We start from the raw sequence: 17,905 nt of genomic DNA, 5'->3' as shown, positions 1-17,905 counted from the left end.
AATAGCACAGAATAACAAAAAATGAGTTATTTTTTTGTAAAGACACATGTTCGTAGCCGTTAGGACCTAGTTTTTTAAAAAATTCTTCCATCCTTTTGCGACAGACAAAAGTAAATGAGCTAAGTGACACTTATATCGGGTTAACAAATACAATGGTTAGGGTTAGTCACTGATGGAAGATACACCTCTGCATAAAACACAGCTTTCAGAGATAAATATGCTCAGACAGGGGGGCTTAGAAAATTCCAGGAACTCCACTTTAGCCTGGCATCAGTTTTCCTATTCCAGGTAATTTTTTTTTATTTCAAATCTGTACATTGAATATAATTAAACACAAGAAAGCAAACGAGTAGGAGACATACAGCAAAGGAGTTAAAGCCAAAGTCCATCATAGGTCGCAATATACAACACTGCGATTCCGTCAAACATAATCAATACACTGTAACCCAAATCTAAAGGTGGGGAAGAACTAAAAACAGAAGCAGACCTATGTGGTGCGGTCCCATTGGGAAATGTAATAGAGTATTGCCTCTGCTAAAGAGGCCCCAAGAGCACTAAAGATTAGCGAAACACAGAGGCCTGTCACTATTGAAAAGACTGAGTGATCAATGTTCAGATATATATAACAAATTCGGTATACCTATATTTTTATCTCTTAGAATTCTTAATATCAAACCTGGAAAGGATAACCTTCCAACAATATAAGGGGGAAACAACACCCCAGGAGAGGAAAAAGAGGGGAGGAGGGATGATGCCCCTGGAGCACCCTCCAGGTCAGTTTTAACACTTTTATTAGGATTGACAAATAGATCAGGGCGCCTCAAATGTGCAAAATTTTATCAACATAAAATAACAAGGGAATAAGCGGAACCCTATTAAGAGAGAAACAATCCGCAGTATGTCGTGGTTCAATTTCATCTTAGGCTGCCACCAAATACTTATCCATCTTGATAAAAGAGGAAGGGCTAACTAATCCGATAATTAAGACCCAGCTCTTGATGTGCAATATACGCTGGAGTAGATTGGGGAACGTTCAAACGACATTTTGTTTTTCACAGTCTGTAGTATAGTACTACCAGAGTAACCGCAAATGTTACTGTCTGTTAGCATCTGCAGACAAACATTTTGCCTGATAAATCGCCAGTGAAGTATTCAAAGTTTTTTTTCCCCAAGCCTCGTTAGTCAAAGACAACACAAATGGGTCGCATGAATACATTTTTTCAGTGGTTATAAAAGGGGGTCCAGGTCCAGGGGGTCCAGGTACCTTTCTAATCAAATAAGACTCTCAAGTAGTTAACTTACTCATATTGATTCAGAAAGTCCAAGACCGCCATAAGATTTCTTTTTTGAGGACCTAAAAACTGAGGGTCTCACCATTGTCCTACTCTGAGAACTCAGTTGTAAGGAAATTGTATAATATTCAAAATAGTTAAATCAGGAGCATATTCGATACCCACATTGTTAAAGTTACAATTGTTATTATATATAGAACCTCCTCCTTCTGCATCTGCTGCGGAGCAATTGCCGGCATGACTGTGCTGTGCTGTGTTCTAGATGTTGATTATGAATCATAATTTATGATTGTTCTCAAAATGAATGGCTTGAACATGTGTACCTAAGACCTACTGGTATTCTCTGCATTCTTAGTATGGCACTATTGTTTCTTTTTAAAAAGTTATTTTCAAATAAGTTTGCTTAACATTGGAAATGTTGACATCATTAACGCTGTAAATTATTGCATTTTATTGGTGTTCCTCGTGACACCAAACATGTATTGGCTGTCAACAATAAAATTAAGTTGTGAAAAAAAAGTTACAATTGTTTAATGGGTACGATCAGGTACTTGGTAACCACAGAAAATGATAATTTCTTGAGACCTTGTTCTAACACAAAATTATTGGCAGGTTTAACCACATGAAATATTCAACGATGTATATATCGAGGTTCCCCACCTTGAAACGCTTCATAAATCATCTTGATTTACACACACATATTTTCCTTCTTATGAGAGCTTTCCAAGAACTCGGGAAGCTGGTGGAACATAGCGCCTATACAATCTTGAATATCAGGGTTATCGTTTTTCCAAATCACAAAATACAAAACTGCCATCTTAAAAATAAGACCCACGGGTAGCATTTTAACCTTGCCAGTTACTAACATCACAGATTCTTGCAAAAAACCTCAATAGACCAGCCTCTTTTTTTGCCTCATGCTAGAAATCTTAGGTAAACCCAATATTGTATATTGATACTATACCAACAAGCTCGAAACAGACCGCAATTTGTAAAATATTTATATTCCACTAGAAATAGGCAGTAAAAACAACACAAATATAAAAAGAAAATGTTATGGAAGATACACACTGACTTGTAACAATGACTCTTTGACATTTAAGAAATAGTACTCTGACACTTAATTCTCTGTCAGTACACACTCCCTGAATACCTCTGTAGTGGATATTTCCATGCAATTGGAAATACAGAAGAATCTTCTGGAAACACAAACTATCACTAATCTGGCAATGTTAGAAACCTGGCCAAAGGACCCCGATAAGATTTTTACTAAATTTCCCCTCATTACTCTCGGAAATCTTAACCTCCTGCTGGATCGGACGAAATCTTCCTCTCCTCTGGATCCCTGCCCCCTAAAAACTCTGAAAGAGTGCAGGGACACCCTCTTACCACACATCCTGGATGCTATGAATAATGCCTTACAACATGGTGTATTCCCCTCGGCCTGGAAGAGAGCCATTGTAAAGCCGCTATTGAAGAAACCATCACTGGATCCGGCAGTATTAAAAAATTTTAGACCTATTTCTCTACTGCCGGCTCCAGCTAAAATGCTCGAGATGCATCTAAATCAGTGTCTGTCGACATTTTTGGAGTCTTCTGGTTTTCTGGACCAAACTCAACATGGGTTTAGAAAACTACATAGCACGGAATCTGCACTCACTGTCGTGTCCAATAACATCAGGATGAATGTAGATAAAGGCCTGACCACAATACTGGTTCTACTGGATCTGACTGCTGCATTCGACACCCTCTCTCCCGCGGTCTTAACATCTCGACTTAGGGAGATGGGTGTAGAGGGGTCCGCTCTTAACCTGTTATCCTCCTTCCTAGACCAAAGAGAGCAGAGGGTCAAAATGGATACTTACCTCTCCCCTGTAAAGTCTATGCAATGTGGAGTGCCACAAGGGTCGGCTTTAAGTCCGACCCTTTTCAACATCTATGTGGCCCCACTTGCGAGACTAGTAAGATCCCAGGGGATGGAGGTGGTATCGTACGCAGACGACACACAGATCATGGTGTCTGTGTCGCAGTCTATTAGCATCTCGGCTGCAGGTTTCAGGAGCTGCATGCAATCGATTGCCGACTGGATGACCCTTAATTCTCTGAGGTTGAATGGCGACAAGACGGAGGTCCTCATCTTTGGAAAGGATAGAGATGCCTGGTCGAATGAATGGTGGCCGCCTTCGTTGGGGGCTTGCCCAACCCCTTCTCAGTCTGCAAAAAACTTGGGGGTCATTTTTGACACTGAGCTGGCTATGAACTTGCAGATAAATAGAACTGTATCTACCTGTTGGGGAGTTTTAAAAATCCTCCGTAGAATAGTTCACTACTTATCACCACAAGCAAGAAAACAAACAGCTGTTGCACTGATCGGGTCTCGCCTAGATTATTGTAACGCATTATATACTCAGATCAACAAGGGATTGCTGCTGCGTCTACAAGCAACACAGAATGCAGCAGCAAGATTTGTCCTTGACCTTCCTATCTCAGCCTCTGTCACTCTGGCTAGGAAGAATCTTCATTGGTTGCCCATTGAACATCGTATCTCTTTTAAAATTGTTTGTCTAGTTCACAAGGCACTTATGGCAGGACCGACTGATGGATTGGGATCTCTGCTGTCTAGATATGTCCCTGGCAGATGTCTTAGATCTGCTCAACACAATCTTCTTGTTATCCCCGCTATCAAGAAGGCAAGATGGGGAGCAAGAGCCTTTGCATCGAGTGCTCCGCGTTTATGGAACGCACTCCCCTCTGAGCTCAAGGCTATCTCATCTTTGCCCCTTTTTAAGGGAGCCCTTAAGACCTGGTTCTTTAATAAAGCATATCACTAGCATCGCAGGACTATCCTTGCTATTATTTAGGCGCCTTGATGCCCTTTGGGCTAAGTTTCTGCGCATTATAAATTTTATTTCATTATAAATTTTATTTCATAGTGGCAAAAGTGGTATCTCCTTCATGAACATTGGGGATCAAACTTCCATTAGTTGTAGTTGTAGTGATACAATGTTTTGCTTCATTTTTAAACAATAATGGAAATGGAAACATGCTCATGATAAATAGGATGAAGCGTTAACACTTAACGGTCACACAAAGACACAGAAAGTACCAACACTGGACAATCACATTGCAGGCCATTCGTGCTTTTAGCAATGCATGGTTTACAGCCTTTTTGCAGGGTGACAATATCAAGGCCGCAGAATTTGAGAAGTAAGCATTTATCTTAAAATAATCTTTATGCTGCGCCTGGCGACGACAGCTGAGACGGGCTGCCGCGTTGATGGGAGAACTGCGGGGTGAGTAAATCTGCTCCCTGTGGCCGAGCTTGGGGGTTTCTTCCCCCCCCCCCGTCCCGCTGATCTGGGACTGTTGGGGGGTTCGGCGGTGCAGTCGGCCCGCGTGGGGGTGTCGGAGGGTGGCCCGGGACGCCCGCAGCGCTTCGTGGATGGCCTGGAGGTGCATCCTGTCAGTTCCCTGGGGTGTGCACGAGGCCCAGTGCAGGTACTGGTGAGATCTACGACCCGGGAGGCGCAGTGGTACCGGGGCCTGGGTAGTGACTCTGAGGCGCCACTGTGGGGCTCCGGTCGCCTGTGGTCTTGGAGAGTTGCTGACGTCCGCCAGCTGGGTAAGGTGGAGTGAGGCCGCCTCGCCCGCGCTGCCTGGAGCCGCTTGGCTGGGGCTCCCGGACGGCCGCCTCGGCAGATAAATCGAGCTGCGCGGCCTTGGATCGGTCTGCAGTGTTGCTCTGCGCTGTGCACTGAGGCCCGGCGAGGGGCACGGGACCGGCGCTTTTTGAGGGACGGAGGATTGCGGGGGTCTGCCTGCCCCATCATGACAAGGGACAAACCTGGTGGAGGGCCTTCCAAGCAGAGCACGCTTGATAAATATGCGGGCTCGGGGGGCCCCGCTGGGGCGGTGGCCGGGGCCCGAGTGCTGTGCCGGACAATGCTGCCCTCCTGGCGGCTATCACCCAGTCCAGAGACGCCCTGGACGCCAAAATAGGGGCAGTGGGCTCCGACGTAATGCTGCTGCGCCAGGACCTGCGTAATGCTGTGGCTCGTATCACCGAAACCGAGACTCAGATATCGGGGGTAGAGGATGTGGTGACTACCCTGCAACAACGAGTGGCGTCTCTGGAGACTACCCAGCGGGGCCTGGCGTCTAGGGTCGAGGACGCGGAGGGAAGGGCCCGGCGCAACAACCTCCACTTTGTTGGCTTTCCGGAGGGCTGCGAGTCTGGGAATATGGAGGAGTTTCTCAACCGGTGGCTAGAGGGCTGGCTACCTGCCGACTCCCTTTCCAAATGCTTTGTAGTGGAAAGGGCGCATAGAGCCCTGCTGCAGAAGCCTCCCCCTGGGGCCAGGCCACGGCCAGTGATTGCAAAACTGCTTAACTATCATGATCGGGATGTGATCCTCAAGCAAGCCAGAGCCCACGAACCTCTGCAGTTTAACAATGCCCGCATCCTCATATTCCCGGACTATACTAAACAGACTCAGCAACTGCGGCAATCGTTCCTTGCGGCTAAGGCCCGCCTGCGGGAGCTTAAGCTTCCCTATGCACTGCTTTATCTGGCCCGATTACGGGTCGTTTACCGCTCCCGCACGTACTTCTTTGACTCTCCGGAGGTGTTCAATTGGACGGACGAGACGGTGTGGCTGCGCCCTCACTCTCCACCTGGGAAGGAATCTGACTCTTCCTCGAGTGGGGTGACCCGTGGCGAGCCTGGTGGCCGGGTGAAGAAGTCTCACCGCTCCAGGTCCAGGAGGCGATCTAGGTCCGGGGACGCACTGGCGGGCGGGGGGTTAGCAATGGAACAGAAGACACCAGCGGACTGATATTCTCTTTTTATATGTACATTCATGCCTCTTGAATATATATTTTCAGCGGTCAGGGGAGCTCTGTATGGGCTGCCATCCTGGTTGGTATTACCAAGAAGGGATGGGGGCTAAGGGTTGATGGGTTGTAGTTTGGGGATCCATTGGTGGGTGTGGAGTGGTACCCCCTGTTGAGGTCTGCTGGCACTGCCTGCCGCAACAGGTACTTCTCTGTTCTTGAGGTATGGGGTGGGGGGAGGGGGTTGCAGGGGTTGTATTGGGATTTGTTGCTGTTTTCTTATCGCACTCTCTAATCGTGGGTTGGGGTCGCAATGTGTGGCATGTCCTGGGCAGCTGGAGCTCGTCTGGCTTCTGATGCTCTGCCATGGCAGCCGATACGGGTAGATTGCAGGGTCCCTCGGGGTCCCTGCACATTTTGAGCTGGAATGTCAGAGGGGCGATAGATAAGATCAAGCGTGGCGCCATCCTTAAGCAGGCCAAACGTGCTGGGGCGGATATCCTGATGCTCCAGGAGACACACCTCATGGGGACGAAAGCGCTGTGCTTCCAACGGTTTGGATATGTTCAGGTGTTCCATGCAGGTTTTGTGCGAGGTTCACGGGGAGTGGCGGTGCTGGTTCATAGACGGGTTCCCTACATTCATGTTAGAGCGTGGAGTGATGCACAGGGTAGATATCTCTTTCTACAGGGGGAGGTGTGGGGTGAGCCTGTGATCTTTGGGAGGGTATACGCCCCGCCGCCGCTGTCCTGGGGTTTTGTTGAGAAGCTGGTGACCGTGTGGGCGGATATACCAAAGGGGCTGGTGGTGGTGGGTGGGGATTGGAATGATGTGCTGGATCTGGCTCTTGACAGGCGGAGGCCCGATGGGGCCCCGGCTTGGGGAACCTCACCAAGCTTCATTCCCTCATGATAGGCCAGGAATGGGATGACCCATGGCGCCGGTTGCATGGCAGGACCCCGGGATTCACCTACCTCTCGGCGGTCCACGACTCCTTCTCTCGTATCGATTGTATCTTTGTGTCCCGGAACGACGCAGGCAGGGTGGTGGCGGCAGATATTCTCCCCCGGGGGCTCTCAGAACACTCGCCGGTCGCCATTACGCTGCGTGTCGGCCCTATGCGAGGCCCATTCCGGTGGCGTCTCTCTGTCTGGAACCTCCAGCAGGCGAAATACAAGGAACACATGGGAGACGCCATAGATCACTATTTGCAGCACAATGTGGGGACGGTGTCGACGGCGGCGTCTCTGTGGGAGGCGATGAAGCCCACACTCCGTGGGATTGATATCTCCTTCTGTGCCACGGCGCGCAGGGCACGTAGGGATTCACTTGTGCGGGCTGAGGCGAAGATCTTGGAACTGGAAGAGCGCAGTGGAAGTGGGGGGGGGGACGGCGGGCCCGCCGCCAATTATTGCTGGCGCAACAGGAACTCTCTTCCCTTTTGCTAGATGAGGCCCGTCAGGCATGGTTGGCAACCCACAGTAGGATTTATCAGTGGGGGGACAAATCTAGCAAACTCCTGCATCGACTGTGTCAAGGGGCGACTAGGTCCCTTGTTCTCCCGGGTGTAGCTGGGCCTGATGGAGTGCCGATTTCAGACTCGTTGGCCAATCGCTGAGAGCTTCGCAGATTATTATGCGGACCTCTATGCGCCCCGAGAATGTTTGCCGGCAGAGGTGATTGCCCGATTCCTGGATGACCTTCCACCTAAGACCCTGACTGATGGACCTTCCACCTAAGACCCTGACTGATGAAGTGAGGGCAGACCTTGATCATCCCTACACGGTAGATGAACTGAATTCCGCTCTTCAGGAGCTGCAGCCTGTTAAGGCGCCGGGTCCCAATGGATTCCCGAACTAATTTTTTAAGCGCTACTCTCAGCAGCTCAGCCCTCACTATTGCAGAGTGGTGGAGGAGGCCAGGGAGGCGGATAGCCTGCCCAGAGACTGGCGGCACGCTGCGGTGGTGGTATTTCATAAACCCGGCCGGCCCCCTGAGCACCACACATCCTATCGCCCCATTTCTCTTCTCAACGTGGAGGCTAAGGTCTTGGCGAAGGCGCTTGCTAATCGCCTCCGTCCCCACATTTCGTCTCTTGTGCATCCCGACCAGGCTGGGTTTATGCCCCAGCGGGCGACCCGCCATAATATACGCAGGGCACATGCGGCAATTGCGGCTGCTGGAAAGCTGGGGGTACATGCGGCGTTATTACTTGCGGATATGGATCGGGCCTTCGATTCCCTGAGCTGGGAATACCTATTTGCCCTCTTGAGCCGCTTGAATCTCGGACCTCGCTTTCTCTCTTATCTGACTTTGCTTTACACTGACATTACAGCGTCTGTGCGAGTGGCGGGCTCCGTCTCATCGGTCTTCCCCATTGGTCGTGGCACCAGGCAGGGGTGCCCTCTGTCGCCCTGGCAATGGAGCCCCTTGCTGCGTGGGTGCGTGTCGACGCGCAAGTGTCGGGGTTTGAATGGGCCACTGGCCTGTCCGACCGAATTGCCTTATACGCAGACGATGTGCTATTCTTTCTTGCGCAATTAGATAGAACTGGCCCGCGGCTGTTGCGCATTATGCAGGTATTTGGGGAGACTACGGGCTTGTATATGAACGAGCGTAAGTCTACCATTTGGGTCCTGGGAAATGGGGCAGATCCTGGTGCATGGGCCTCTGCGGTGCAGGTGGCAAGTGGGGGGTTGAAATATTTGGGGGCGTTCCTGTCGGACGCTCGGTCGACCTCGTGGGAAAAGAACCTGGTGCCGGTGTGGAACAGGGTGCGGGATGATATTCGGAATTGGTCTCACATGCCCCTATCCATATATGGCCGCTCTGCCATCTTCAAGATGGTTGCCCTTCCTCGAATGCTATATGAGCTGCAAAATCATCCATATCCTATTCCCTCGGGTTGGTTTCGCCAAGTCAATGCAATACTGGGCCAGTTTCTCTGGGACGGAGGGGTGGTGAGGGTGGCTCTTCGTACATGTTTTAAATCCACGTATTGCGGGGGACTCGCCACCTCCGACATTCTCTCCTACTATATGGCCTCCCACCTGCTGGTCCTGAATGAATGGTGGTACGGCGACAGGGCGGATCCGGCGTATAGCCTTGAGCGCCGCTTAATGGGAGATCATTCACTGCATACACTCCTCTATTCTGCGCCTTTGCGGCGTTCTTTACCGAGCGTGACGCAAGTGGTCTTTCAGATTTGGCGACAGGCACTGCGGAGGATGGGTTGGTGGAATCGCCTAACTGGGGAGACGCCGTTATGGAGAAATGGTGGCCTGCCGCAATTGGTGACCTTGCTAGGCTTCCAGGACTGGGATGCGATAGGGATCTCCACATTGGGGGATGTCATGAGGGGGCCTATTTTGAAATCCTTCCAGGAGCTACAGGCGGACTTTCACATGCCGCGCACCCAATTCTTTAAATACTTGCAGTTCCGACATGCCCTCTCTCCCAGTCTGGTGGGTCTGGAGGAGCGGACGATTTTAGTCCAATTGAGGCGAAGGTGTTCATGGGGGACTTACGAGACCATAAAATTTCGCGAATATACCAATCCCTGGTGACTCACTGCTCCCTGTCTCTGCAGCGTCTCCGTACAGTATGGGAGGAAGATGTAGGTCAGCTGGAGGAGGAGGACTGGACGGAGGCCCTGGCCTCTCCGCGTGGGGCGGCTATCGCGGTGAGCCCTCGATTCATCCAGTTTAAATACCTCCACACAGAGTTTATTTTACCAGAGTCCGATTGTATAAGGCGGGCCTAGTGGCTTCTCCGAATTGCCTCCGCTGCCTGCGTGAAGAAGGGACGCTGCTACACACTGTATGGGACTGCTCTGCATTAACTAGGTTCTGGCGGGGGGTATTGTCATGCCTTTCGGAGGTTCTGGGTTGGGATCTTCCACGGTCCCCTAAATTGGTGCTCCTACATGTGATGGATGATATAGGGGGCAATGTCTATAAGCGCCATCTGATGCTCCTGGGTTTTACTCTTGCCAAGCGGGATGTAGCGAAGGCCTGGAAGGTGACGGCCGCACCCTCAATATCTGTTCGGAAGGCCGGGCTGGATTTCTGTATGGGCCTAGAGGCCCCCATTTATGTGTTACGGGGATGCCCACGAAAACATTATAAAATCTGGAAGCGATGGGCAGACTACAGGGGACTGGAATTGGAACCCATTTCAGTGGAATAATTGCGTGGGTAGCGGACCATCTCCTCCCTGCTGGTGGGGGACATGTAACACTTGAGTGCTGGGCGCAGCAGGACTTTAGGGACATGGTGTATAGTAAAGACAGAATTGTAGTTGTGAACAGATTTACTGCCTTGACTAGATGGGCGGTGCGATGGGTGGGGGGTGGGGGTGGGGATGGTTTTATGTTCCTTTAAGTGGGGGGACTGCCTTTGTTATGCATGTCTCTTCTGTATTTTTCATTAGCTATCTCATGAGAAAAATGTCAAAGACGGTATGTGGACTCTTGATGTTGCGGAAGTCTCTGGGTCATAGAGCTTCGCTAAATGTGTATTTGACGAATAAAATTTGTTTACAAAAAAAAAAAAATCTTTATGGCCCATGTTAGACTTAACTCTAAAAAATAATATCAAGTCAACTACATTTTTTCCAATACTTTATTTCTTAATGTGCTGGTGTTACAACCTTAACTCCTGTAGACTGTTCTGATAATCAAGCAGGCAGGGAAGGTTAGCCTTATAGTCATAGAGACAATTACAAGCTAACTTCCAGTGACTGCACATTTCCTTTTTCAAAACAAACATTTGCCACTAAAAGCTGTTCTTTGGCCTCACGTCTTGATATTAATCGATAAAACACTTGAGATATCATTTGATACACAAAGACACTATTCTGCTGGAATGACGGAGTTCCTCATTACCAGTGGGCAATTATTTGCTCTCTCTGTATTGGGAACTAAGTACCCCATTGTAGCACTTAATACTCTCTGGGTAGTGAATCAGAGCAGCCTGAGGCCTACTCTGGGGAGGTGGGGTGGGCTAATACACGCACCTCATTGGTACGCAACACCAACACTCAATACATCATTGTCCAGTCAGTCCTTTTACTTATAGTAAGGAAAAGTACTTTATTACACATACTAAAAATACTACACATTAAATACATATATATACAAAAAGGTACATGGAAATGCCTTTGGTGACACCCTCAGAATAGTTGGCGCACCAGCAAGCAAGAAACATAAATCACAATAACCCTACACATATGTCTAGACACAATATCACAACACAAGAAGTTGGCATGACCAATATTGCAGGCCTACTGCTTTTGTGAGAGTGTTGCCATATTAGTAAAAGAAGAAGAATTGTATAATCTACCATTGTAACACCACTGAAATCAACGGGGACAGTATCGACATTCAATACTATTCACTTTAATAGCATTGTCCATCATCAACATTGTCAAAAAAACATTATATTCAATAACTTGTCCACCAGTCTTATTCCTACATGTACAATGCGACTGATGCAGCTTTAGCATTAACAGAAGTCCCTGCACTCCAGAGCCCATGTACAAATTTACGGGCTCAGGGAGAGCTTTAAATCTCACTACAACACTAAAACAAGAGGGAACTGACATTTCAAAAAGACTTCTACAGAGAGAAGCATTTTGGATAAAGAGATTAAATTCTCTTACACCTTCTGGGCTCAACCATAAGTTTGAAATGGCATGCTTTATATAGTTGAGACTCACATGCATTCAATCAACACAGATCACATTCCATAACACACAGTAGAGTTGACAATGTTGGTGGGATGTTTAACATGATATAAATCATGGAACCATTTATTTTTATTGATATCTTTATGTCATTAATGGTTGAGTGTCATTGTATGTACAGTATTCAATCTTGTACTCTTATTCAACACAGTATTATTGTAAAGTGAAGAAATTTGTATAGGACACTGATCATAAGTACTCCCTATGTTTGACTTGTAATATGCCTTTGTCTGTTGATTCTATGTTTATTAGAGGGAAGAACAAGTAATTTTAGCATAGGTGTGACCATACTATGATTTTTAGATGGAGCGAGGTAGCAGTACTTAGCAATACCGTGGTTTTGACTTACACCATCGGATACATTTATTGATGTGTGTTTGGCCTCTTAAAACGATGCAAGAAGGTATTTTGACTCGTAAGGATTCACGGAGGGCTATCACTCACAGTATTATTGGTATGGAGGTTTGAGAACACACTCAAAGATGGCATTTACTTTTAGAATCTCACATGAAGTCTTGCGAGGTTATGTGTTTGATATAGAAAGTACGCGGGTACGTTGAGGTATACAACTCTATGACTTTGTGAGAACCTGTTCTGTGTATCGGCACCGTGAAGACTTGTTGCGCTACATCGTTTAACTCAGGTATGACGGAGCTTCGCTACTGGCACTGATTGATTCATTGTTTGACAGAGTATCAGGTTGTTAGTTCTATAATGCGGGCTCTTGTTTTGACAGAATTATACAACGCGTCTAATGGCAGTTCACGTAATTTCGTGAAACACAAAGGAAACAGGTATGACGGCGTGTTGACTTTCCACTACGTTCTACGTTTATATCTAGGCACTTGAACACCATAGATAGGTCCGCTATAACCGAGGTTTGCTTTTTTAGAGATACAGACGTGACCGGAGTGTTTAGAACTATGGCGCAATAACGGAGTAACTTCAGTGAGTGATAACTGTCTGTTATACGACATTGGGCTATCACGGTGGTGGTTCAAACAATTTAGTGCTCTTTACGGATTCATCCTTCGGGTTAACTTGACAAACACGTTGGGGCTAAACATCATGCTTTCTAAACACTTAGAAGTCCCTCTAATTTTCTTTTGTGATATTTCAGAAATGTAAATTCATTGATAATGTGGTACATTAAACCACAAGTGAGTATGATTTGCTGATGATATTTTTTTGACAACAGGCTTGTGCCCCTGACGAAGGCACAGTTCGTCCAGAAATGCATTGGGCGAGGATTACATCTTTATAATTTTATTGTCAATGATTGACAGTGCAAGTTGTGGAACTGTCCATGATATTTAAATTCATATGTAATAATTTTGGTTTTACAAAATTCTGTTTCTGTTGTTTGATGGAAATGTTTGGAAATAAATTATGTTAAATAGCAATTTGCATATGCTTTAGTCAGAGATAATGGCTGTATATCACTAAGGCAGTGCATGCTTGAGTCCAGGTGATTGTAAAACCTGGCCACCACATAAGAGCTTTAAATCAAACAGAAACCATCTTTTGGGGCATAAAAGCAGCCCAGAGGAGACTGAGGGCAACTTTTGGAGGAAAGCTGTGTGGGCTTTGGTGGGAGCTGCTGCACTCCTGGCAACCCACCTGAACACATTATAGAACGTTGGCGGTCTTCCACAGGCACCACAATACCCAATATGCTAATAAGAGAGCAGGGCTCCAAAAATCATAAAAAGGTTACTAGACCTGCAGGTCTAATAAGCTGAATAATCTACTCGACCTAACTGTAATATACTTGACCCATGAACTGGTCTCAAATTGTGTGATCCTAGGCAAATATTTTGTCTTATTGAGCCACCTTTTTCTTCATTATCAAATAAGAAAGCACCTTCAAATATGCAAGTTCATTATTTCTGCTGTACAAAAAAACTCTATGTACTGGACTAAACGTTTGCTCAATGTATAATAAGAATCAAGCCCACATATAGAGTACACATGATACATTGCTTGCCTCTTAGTTCACTAAGAGCAGGAACAAGAATATTTACCAGTTTGAGTTTAAAAACTCACTTTTCATAAATAGATTACTAAAACATGTGGTAGTGCACTGGCATTTACAGATAGCACATTTCCCATTGAAATGGCCACAAAACGTTCCCACTAACATGTAGTTATACTGATAAAACTATATAGAGCATAAACAATGGTTAGAAATTGGGTTTCAGCAGAAATATTTAAAATTTGCACATCACCAGGTGAAGTGTTCTGATTCGTTTTGATCTTAAAAGAATCTTTTTTTTCTACAGAATTACAAAAATTTGTCTTCGGAACTAGTGAAATATATTTGAAATGTTGACATATTAGCCTTTTCAGTGTTGTGTTAGAAAAAAAAGCATGACATCTTACAGCCTTTCATTTCACATGCTTTGCACAGTGTGATTGTCACAGTTCACTTTATAAAATCCTCTAAATTCAGTCACAGAAAGAAAAGTAAATGCAGGGAGACAAAATTACCTTCGACCTCTGTCTCTCAAAGCTGAGCAAATGTGACAAGATAAGATTTAAAGGTATCTTTACTGCTCATTCACTCATTGTGAGCAAGCAGAACCCTTGTTGTCAGCCCTCAGAACAGGTGAGTAGGCTCTAAAAATAGCTCATGTTGATTCAATCTGGCTAGCCATAGCCAGTGGATTTTTCGAGCACTGAATATGCTAAAGAGAGAGCCCAAACAGTGCTTCTGGGAGGCTCTTTTCACCCTGAGGCTTGAATATTAGATTTGTGAATTCCCGCCTTCCCAAGAAGGGAAGCCATGACTGTGCAGTTTTGTTTTTAATTTAAGCAGCATTACACTGCACTGTCCCAATTTTTAAGGGCTGGGTGCTCCTTGCCCCTTCTTTGGGGCACTCAGCACATATACTCAGAGTGGTGTGGGGGAGCCCTCTCCCATGCAGGCCACCGACACAGCTCCAGTGCGCAAGAGCGGAGTTCCCCTTCCTTCCTCCTGGGTGGCAAGAAGTGCAGGTTGGGTGGCTGTGCGTTGGGTGCTTTCCCCTCCTCCCAGAAACAGGTAAGGAAAGACGGGTAATGCCCCCAGGGGTTTGTCTCTCCCCAGGAATTTCAGTTGAAGAAGCGTGATGGCACTCAGGTCCTTTTGTCTCCCTGGAAAATCTCCATGGCGTCAAGTCTGGGGGAAAGGTCCCAGGGGCCTTGGGTGGTTCTGTGGAAGGGGACCCGTGTACAACCCTTTCCCCATGCAGATAATTAAATTAAGTTGCGGCTACATGTGTGGTTGAGCCCTGTCCAGGAGACAACCAAGGATTTAGCAGCAGAGCTCTGTTTCCCCAGGGTCCAGAGTGTTATCTGCCTCATTTTTAGCTTTTTTTGCTGAAGGGATAGTGTATAGCTACCAGGAGCATTTTCTTCAGGGCTCCAGACCCTTAAAGTGTACTTATGTTGGGGTGCTTGGTTTTTAAGGCTCCCTTCAGCAGACGTGTCCTCTGCCTGAGCTCCTAAGGCACTTTCCTGCTTTGGGGTATGAGTTCCATAGCCGCTCTACAGCCACAAAACAGAGCACCTTCACTGCTGCACTCCCCATGCCTCCCGTGTGTCCGCAGCGGAGTCAGTGGCCACCCTTCATGGGAATTGGTACTCCTACAGGACCAGACCACAGAAGTCTCAGAAGAACCTCTCAGGCACACCCCACAGCGGGCCAATACCCCCACATTTTTCTCAGAGGGCAAAAGGGGCAGCATCACCAGCCCTGGAGAAGCCCATCCTAGTCCTGAATGCCAGATGGAGTCCTTCAGTCTCAATGGGTTAGGTGGCTTCTTCCACCACTGTCACTCCGAGGTCCAGTGTCTTCTCTAGTGTCACTCCCTTGTGCAGGGGTTTGTATGTGGGGCAGTACGTTCTGGAAGATAGGCACCTCTGCCCAATTTAACAGTGCCATATCGCCACCCCACCCATGCCTCAACAGTCGTGCACAGCTCTCTGGGACATTACAACATGGCAGCTTCAGGTGGTCTATGGAAAGACCTTCCCGAGGTACCTCAGCAACACTCCCACTTGACATAGATGCCTGACCTCTTCCCACCAAAACCTGAAACAGGAGCCCCTCCTGTGCTTGGCTCCAGATTTCTGGCCTTCTTCCTTTGTTTCCTTAGGTTTGGGCTTGCCTAGTCGATGTGCAGTGTGAAGGTATAATTAGTATATGCAGATTTCTACTCCATCCCTTCATTTCCCAGGAACTTGCTAAGCAATATCAATTGGCTCTACTTTGTGACAAGGTCTCCGGTTCTCCTGCTGGCCAGATGAGCAATTAACTTGGCCCAGTAAGGGGACAAAGGCCTTGAATCTGATTACGGCTGAGCCAGAGAAATATATAAATTCTCGAAGTGTCTTAAGGAGTACATCTATCACAAAAGAGACAGTGGATCTGTATTTTGTGTACATATTTACCCTAAGATTGACACTTGACAGGTACCTCTGGGCCTACAAATAGTGAAACTGCGGGCTGGTGCAGATTTTACCCATAAAGTATAATGCAGTGAGCATACACCCTTTCAGTAAGCACAACAGACCTACGCTATGAAGGCCCACTCACATTATCAGGCCTACATCAGGTCAAAACCAATCCCTGAATGGTCCCTTCTATGAAAGGCTACCTGTGCACAGATACCAAGCTAAACTAAACAGCAGTCTCATACCCAAATGCTCCCATTTCACTCTGAATCAGTGTGCACCAACCACTTGTGCATCCTGGATCAGTTACGATTTTATGTACATAGATTGTATAGCACCAGTGTGCTTTACACTCACTTAGTTCACTTGAACTGCATCATTGCGCCGTTTGGGATCGCTGTCTTTCTTGCAGATTGATATAAATATAAAATTGCTATAATTTTTTCTATTTTTTAAGAAATTTAAATAAAACTGTCTTATTGAACAATGAAACCAATCTCTTGATGGTCAAAATTACTCTCTCCTAGGAAGTAGAGGTTCAAACTTTCCCCTTGAGGGATCACTGTTCAGCCTGCATATGTGTGCACCTCTGTGTGTTTGCGTGTAACTAGCTCAGGGCTTCTTACCATAGCTGTGCAACAGCGACCTTATCTTAAAAGGCAGACACTGGCTGTTAGCACTCTAGGTCCTTTTCCACAGAATTTACATTGAATGAGACTCGCTTATTGTAAACTTCCAAAACCAGGTAGTCAAAAAGTGCAAATTTCTGGGAGAATACATTGGTAGCATCAATTTCCTACACTGATACCATGAGGTGCGGTATTTACTGGGTACCATTTTGATCTCTTTATCTCAGAATTGGAAATCATGGTAATACTATGTTTACACAGCTCCCTGCGTCATATGAATTTCACAGGTGTATTTGTATTTTAATTCTTATTTATCTTGTGGGGTGAACTAAGTGATCCAAATGATAGAAAAGGGACTTTGTACATGGTCATGAATCTAATATTCATCTTTTGCACTTTGTCGTTGCACAACCAGGAATACAATAACATATTTCTATTTAACTCTACATTTACTCTTCGACTACAAATTTCTCAGAAGGTTGGTTACTTAACATTCACTTGGTGTTTATTGTCCTTGGTGCCACCGCTATACCTCACACCCACTTCACACAAGTCAAAGTGTTAATTCACTGCTGAGTGGATAGTTATGAGCACTGTAAATACTCTAATAATATTTATCTTTCAGTCTTGCAGGAAAATTGGGAAGTGGGGTCTATACATTATTCATTGTCAGGAAAAAACAGGACACACAATATAAAACTTATTTGAAGCGGGCATTATGGTTGATACTCCATATACTAAACACGTCATTCACAGAAACACTTACCAAAACTGCCTTTAACAAGACTACTTTCTTTTAAAGACCTCTTTCACTGAAGTCTAAAAATGCAATTTATGATGAAAAGTGTGCATACCAGTGTTAGAAAGAGAGCCATTTTAACCAACACTGACTTTACATGTTCCTCCTCAGAGAGTCCAGAGCTGGACTCCATTACCGCTGAGTGTGATGTAGGCTACACTTGGATACTT

General features: G+C 46.4%; 1 protein-coding gene across 2 annotated transcripts in view; it reads right to left on the bottom strand.

The window, feature by feature from the left end:
- SLX4IP (SLX4 interacting protein) overlaps positions 1-17,905 on the bottom strand; it is a 555,936-nt gene that overhangs the window by 164,652 nt on the left and 373,379 nt on the right. The window lies entirely within an intron of this gene.

The sequence above is a fragment of the Triturus cristatus genome, chromosome 6 (assembly GCF_964204655.1).
Source record: "Triturus cristatus chromosome 6, aTriCri1.1, whole genome shotgun sequence".
NCBI classification, from domain to species: Eukaryota; Metazoa; Chordata; class Amphibia; order Caudata; family Salamandridae; genus Triturus; species Triturus cristatus.
The sequence above is the reverse complement of the archived record's forward strand: the minus strand, read 5'-3'. Positions and strand labels throughout refer to the sequence as shown.